The sequence below is a fragment of the Lactuca virosa genome, chromosome 2 (genome assembly GCF_052849685.1).
Source record: "Lactuca virosa cultivar CGN04683 chromosome 2, Lactuca_virosa_CGN04683_v6, whole genome shotgun sequence".
Classification (NCBI taxonomy): domain Eukaryota; kingdom Viridiplantae; phylum Streptophyta; class Magnoliopsida; order Asterales; family Asteraceae; genus Lactuca; species Lactuca virosa.
Genome location: NC_136427.1, coordinates 278,109,291 through 278,115,821, shown reverse-complemented (window position 1 = coordinate 278,115,821; position 6,531 = coordinate 278,109,291).

The window sequence follows — 6,531 nt, the reverse complement described above, 5'->3', positions numbered from 1 at the left end:
GATAAATATTGTCGTAAACTCGGTGAGTCAGTAGAGTGACTCGGCGAGAGGGTTAATTATGCAAGGAACTCGGCGAGTGTCTAGTTGTACTCAACGAGTTCAGGTCAACATGGACTGTTGACCTTGGCAGTTGACTTTGACTTTGACCATGGGTTGACTTTTGGACTTTTGGGGGCATTTTGGGAACTTATGAACATGGTTGTATGGCGATTATAGGTGGCGGGGTTTTCGGCAGTGATTCGAGAGGGCGAGCTTATCTTTCGAGTCGACATTACAAGGTGAGTTATCCTCACTATATCAACAGGGTCTAAGGCACCAAGTCCAGCCCTTTATATATTGTCTCAGGATTATGGCATGATATATTTATTGATTACATCCTGGTAGTTAGGATGATAGTATGCTTATGCTTAGAGACCTGGTTAGGTCAGCGCCCTGGTTATAGGATAATGTTATGTTAGTGACCGGTTAGGTCTGTATCACGGTTATTGGGATGTTGCTATGATTAGTGATTTGTTAGATCGGTTTGACTGTTATATGATATGAGTTAGTTTATGGTATTTATGTGCACATGTTGTTGATTGGGGATTGGGTTGAGGCGATCCTGCTTTGTGCTGTAGGCCAACATACCCGGGGAGCGGTCCAGATAGACTGTAGGCCCTGCGAGGCGGTCCAGTCATGCCGAAGGCTCGGGAGCGGTCCAAATAGGCTGTAGGCCCTGTGAGGCGGTCCAGTCAGGCTGAAGGCTCATTATGCATGATGATCTGTAATTGTTATTTGTTGTGGTTATTTTGGTATGGAGTTGGTATTTTGGGGGAGCTCATTAAGCTTTCGGGCTTACAGTTTGAGTTTATTGTTTCAGGTACATCAGGGGATCGCGGCAAGGCGAAGGCATGATCGTACAACTCCTCATGATTTGTTTATGTTTCTGGGAAAACTCTGATATTAGATATTTTGAAAACAAACTTTGTAATGATGATAGGTTTTTAAATGTCTTGAAAAAGTTTTAAATTGGCATGAAATTTTTGGGTGTTACAAGTTGGTATCAGAGCCTTGGTTTGAGTGAATTAGAGGAACACTCGTGTGACTCCAGTCTCAAATCAAGGGAAAGATTTTAAAATGATTTTTTTATGGTTTTCAAAATAAGTAAGAGAGGATGCAAAGTGTACGATCAGCCAGAGCCAGTAAGTAGACCCCAAAATACCATACAGTATTTGATTATGTGATATGTTAGAACAGTATGCTAGTGCTAGGCTAGGGATCTTCACGAATTGCATGATAGAATTGTCTGATTACATGATGCCTGCTAGCCTAGGGTTTCCTTTATATGAGATTGACATCATTATTGTAGTTACTTAGTGTATGCATCACGGTTATACATAATTAAGATCTTATAGCCTGAGAATGTTTGATTTGGTCTTATGTTCTGTTCTTATTGATTAGGGCTTAGGGTAGGATCGGATATTTAAAAGTCTATAGGGTCCAGCGTTATGTATGGCTAGCATACACTAGTGCTGCAGGGTTGGTGGAAGTTTCATGAATGGGTGGGTTGTGAGAGGCCGGTAGGTCAGTCGTGACTCAGTTAGCCTTTCTCTAGGAGTGAGGATTGAGCGCTCGCTATGCTTATGAATATTGTTAGGGCGTTGTGGTGATACTTGAGACAAATATGGGTAGGTGTGGAAGGTAGTATGGGCCCGTACTACTGAAAGCACAGGACTCATACGCGTATCAAGGAAGTCACAACCCCTAGGGTTTAGTCGAGAGTTGGTTTCTAGTTATTTATGTGGATTGTCTAATAACTTGTGGTATGTTTCAGAATGGTGATGACAAGACGCTTTGTGACTGGATACGGTTCAGGATCAGGATCAGGAGACGGGGACCAGGAGGGGCCGACAGCACCTGAGCCCGTGGTGCAGATGGGTACTGAGGAGTTGGATGCCAGGATTCGGGAGATCCTGCATGATGAGGTTGCTGCTGCATTCCGGGCACAGCTGCCGGAGATGTTCGGGTCTATTAAGACCGCCATGGTCGAGTACTTCAACGATCGATACACAGCCCTTGCGGAGACGGCTGCCGCTGCAGCTGCATCAGATGTAACAGCGGCATGGGGAGGAGGAGGAGCCACTCGGGGCTTCCAGTACAGGGACTTCGATAACATGAAGCCCCTTACTTTTGATGGGACACAGGACCCCATCAAGGCGATGAGGTGGATTTCAGATATGGAGGGGTGTTTCTTTACCTGCTCGTGTCCTACTGACCAAAGGGTCGGGTGTGCTCTGAACCTGCTAAGGTCCGGGGCCAAGGACTGGTGGAGTTTGACGACTGGGTCGTACACTGATGATCAGATAGCTGCTGTTACTTGGGAGCAGTTCAGGGATATATTCTGCGCCCGATACATTCCACGGGTCGAGCGGGAACGACTGTCGCATGAGTTTTTGAGTTTGAGACAGGAGGGGGAGTCGGTGAAGGAGATCACCCACATGTTCATAGAGAGGGCGATGTTCTGCCCGAAGTTTGCTTCTGAGCAGGCCTAGATGACCCGTTATCTGAGCATGCTCAAGACTGACATCTGTCAGTTTGTGTCTACCCAGTGATGTGATACTCTTTTGGAGTTGCAGGAGGCCGCTAGGCGACGTGAGTTGGAGATTGAGCTGCAGATGAGGGAGCAGCGGCTTGCCCCGGCGCAGTCGCAGCCGGCGCCTAAGCGGTCTAAGACCGCTGATGCTAGGATCGGGGGCCAGCAGAACCGCACTTGTGGAAAGTGCGGCAAGAGTCATCCCGGAGTTTGTTAGACGGGTAGTGGGTGCCACAAGTGTGGCAAGGAGGGACACTATGCTAGGGATTGTCGCCAGACAGCCCCTGCATCGGATATGAGGTTATGATATCACTGTCATCAGGTTGGTCACGTGAAGACCATCTGTCCACAGCTCGCAGCCAGGACGGCGCAGGCTCCAACGCCGACTACATTGAGGATATTGGATGGGAGGCCAGTCAAGACAGAGCCTCCGAAGGCTCAGGGGCGTGCTTTCCAGTTGACCGCAGAGGAGGCCAGAGCAGCACCAGATGTGGTTGCTGGTATGTTTCTCTCCTTTATTTCATTTATTATAATTGTATTATGCTTATCTGTTGTACCTGTGATTAGGTACGTTCTTAGTAAACTCTTTGCCTGCTTTGGTTTTATTTGACTCGGGGGCGAGTCGGTCCTTCGTATCTCAGTCTTTTAGTAGGGAGTTCAGTGTGCCAGTGGGCGAGTTAGAGTGTCCGTTGCGAGTCTCTATCGCCAACGAACACGGGGTTTCTGCTTCTTCGGTTTATCGAGGGTGTGAGTTGAAGATTTTTGGCGTGTCCTTTAAAATAGATTTGATTCCGATCCCTATGGGGGAGGTGTGTGTGATTGTAGGCATGGATTGGCTCAGTCGGTTCGGTGCTATGATTGACTGTGAGGGCCAGCGAGTGGTAGTTCGAACCCCAAGTGGGGGAGAACTGGTTGTATATGGTGAAGGCACCAGAGTGGGATCAGGGTTTTGTTCAGCCACCAGGGCTCGGTAGTGTATTCAGCACGGGTGTGCGGGTTATCTAGCGTATGTGGTGGATACGCGGGTCAGGGATCAGATTTCAGTTTCAGAGGTTCCAGTGGTTAGGGAGTTTGCCGACGTGTTCCCGGAGGAGTTGCCAGGGATACCTCCGGAGAGGCAGGTCGAGTTCCGGATCGACCTGGTACCAGGCGCGGCTCCTATCGCCAAGGCGCCGTACCGATTGGCGCCACCCGAGATGCAGGAGCTGTCGTCACAGCTGCATGAACTGTTGGGCAAGCAGTTCATTCGACCTAGCAGTTCTCCATGGGGAGCACTGATCCTTTTCGTCAGGAAAAAGGACGGTTCGCACCGGATGTGCATTGATTATAGGGAGTTGAACAAGTTGACGGTGAAGAACCGTTATCCACTCCCGAGGATAGATGATCTTTTCGATCAGTTGCAGGGTGCATCTTGGTTCTCCAAGATAGATGTAAGGTCGGGGTATCATCAGGTCCGGGTCAGAGAGGAGGACGTGGAGAAGACCGCGTTTCGAACTCGTTATGGTCATTACGAGTTCGTGGTGATGCCATTTGGGCTCACCAACGCGCCAACAGTATTCATGGACCTGATGAATCGGGTATGCAGACCGATGCTTGATCGCTCGGTCATTATGTTCATAGATGATATCTTGGTGTATTCCAAGACCCGTGAGCAACATGAGGAGCACCTCAGGGAGTTGTTGGAAGTTCTGAGACGAGAACGGTTGTATGCTAAGTTCTCGAAGTGCGAGTTTTGGTTACGAGAGGTCCAGTTCCTAGGACATCTCGTTAATCAGGAGGGGATTTTGGTCGACCCGGCCAAGATCGAGGCAATCATGCAGTGGGAGGTGCCGAGATCTCCCTCGGATATCAGGAGTTTTCTGGGTTTAGTCGGGTATTACCAGAGATTTATTCGAGATTTCTCCAAGATTGCGGTACCCCTCACTCGTCTGACGAGGAAGGGGGTGGATTTCTGGTGGGGCCCTGAGCAGCAGAGGGCGTTTGAAACCCTCCGTCAGCGCTTATGCGAGGCTCCAGTCTTGACACTCCCTGAGGGAGTTGAGGATTTTATGGTATTCTGTGATGCATCCATCACAGGTTTGGGGGCGGTCCTTATGCAGAGAGGTCGTTTGATAGCCTACGCATCGCGGCAGCTGAAGCCGCATGAGACGAGATATCCTACTCATGATCTGGAGCTGGGAGCGGTGGTGTTCGCTCTCAAGATATGGAGACATTACTTATATCGGGTTCGTTGTACCATATATACGGATCACAAGAGTTTGAGACACATCATGGATCAGCCAAACCTGAACATGAGGCAACGCAGGTGGCTGGATGTAGTCAAAAACTACGACTGCGAGATCCTTTACCACCCCGGTAAAGCGAATGAGGTTGCGGACGTTTTGAGCCGCAAGTCAGCTGGGTCTTCCATTCTAGCGGTTTGTATGAGGATAGCGGTGGATTCTCCGCTTGTGAGTTTGATCAAAGATGCCCAGGTTGAGGGCATGCGACCGGAGAACTGGAAATTGGAAAGGATCAAGGGTGAGAACACCCGGTTTGTGCAGGATAGCCGATGATTATTGACCCGGTGCGGTCGGGTATGGGTTCTGATGTCTGGTGGGGTCAGGCAGACAGTCATGGAGGAGGCTCATAAGTCTCATTTATCTATTCACCCGGGGGCCACCAAGATGTACATGAATTTGAGTTTGAGCTACCGGTGGACGTGCATGAAACGAGAAATCGCTTGGTACGTCGAGAGGTGCTTGACCTGTAGGATGGTCAAGGTCGAGCAGAGGGCGCATGGCAAGCTGCAGCCCCTGGAGATTCCCATGTGGAAATGGGAACATATCACAATGGACTTCATTACCAAGTTACCGAGGACGGTGAAGGGATTTGATGCTATATGGGTCATCGTAGATCGATTGACCAAGAGTGCCCATTTCTTGGCGATTCGGGAGACTTCGTCGGCCGAGAAGTTGGCCGACATGTACGTCCGCGAGATTGTGTCTCGCCATGGGGTTCCGGTCTCCATTGTCTCCGACCGAGATGTTAGATTTACCTCCCGTTTCTGGCAGAAGTTCCACGAGGAACTGGCCACGCGATTACACTTTAGCACAACATTTCATCCGCAGACTGACAGCCAGAGCGAGCGGACCATTCAGACCCTCAAGGATATGTTGAGGGCGTGTGACATTGACTTCGGTGGGAGCTGGGATTCCCACCTACCCCTTGCAGAGTTCGCCTACAATAATAGCTATCATTCCAGCATTGGCGCCCCTCCCTTCGAGTTGTTGTACGGGCGGAGATGTCGCACTCCGGTTTTTTGGGGTGAGGTCGGACACAGGGTGATGGGTCGGACGGAGGTAGTCTTGTAGACTACCGAGAAGATTCAGCAGATTAGGCAGCGGCTGCAGACCGCTCAGAGTCGGCAGAAGAGTTGCGCCGATCCGAGTTAGAGTTTCAGGTCGGTGATATGGTACTCCTGAAGGTATCGCCCTGGAAGGGTGTGATCCGCTTCAGGAAGAGGGGAAAATTAGGTCCTCGATATATTGGGCCGTTCAGGATCATTGCCAGGATTGGCAAGGTGGCATACAGGTTAGAGCTTCCGGAGGAGCTTAGTCGGATTCACAGCACTTTCCACGTTTCTCAATTGCGAAAGTGCGTTATGGACCAGGAGGCGGTGGTATCACTGGATGACATTCAGGTCGATGAGCGCCTGAACTATGTTGAGAGGCCTGTAGTCATATTAGAAAGGAAGATGAAGATTCTACGGAACAAGGAGATACCTTTGGTGAAGGTACATTGGGAACATCGGAGGGGGTCCGAGTGGACGTGGGAGCAAGTGGCAGAGATGCGGGAGCACTATCCGGAGTTGTTCGCCGCGGTAGACTTCGAGGACGAAGTCTAGTTCAAGTGGGGGAGAATTGTAACGCCCCGATTCGCATGTATCGATTTTATATAAGAATTTTCCTGATTCAAGG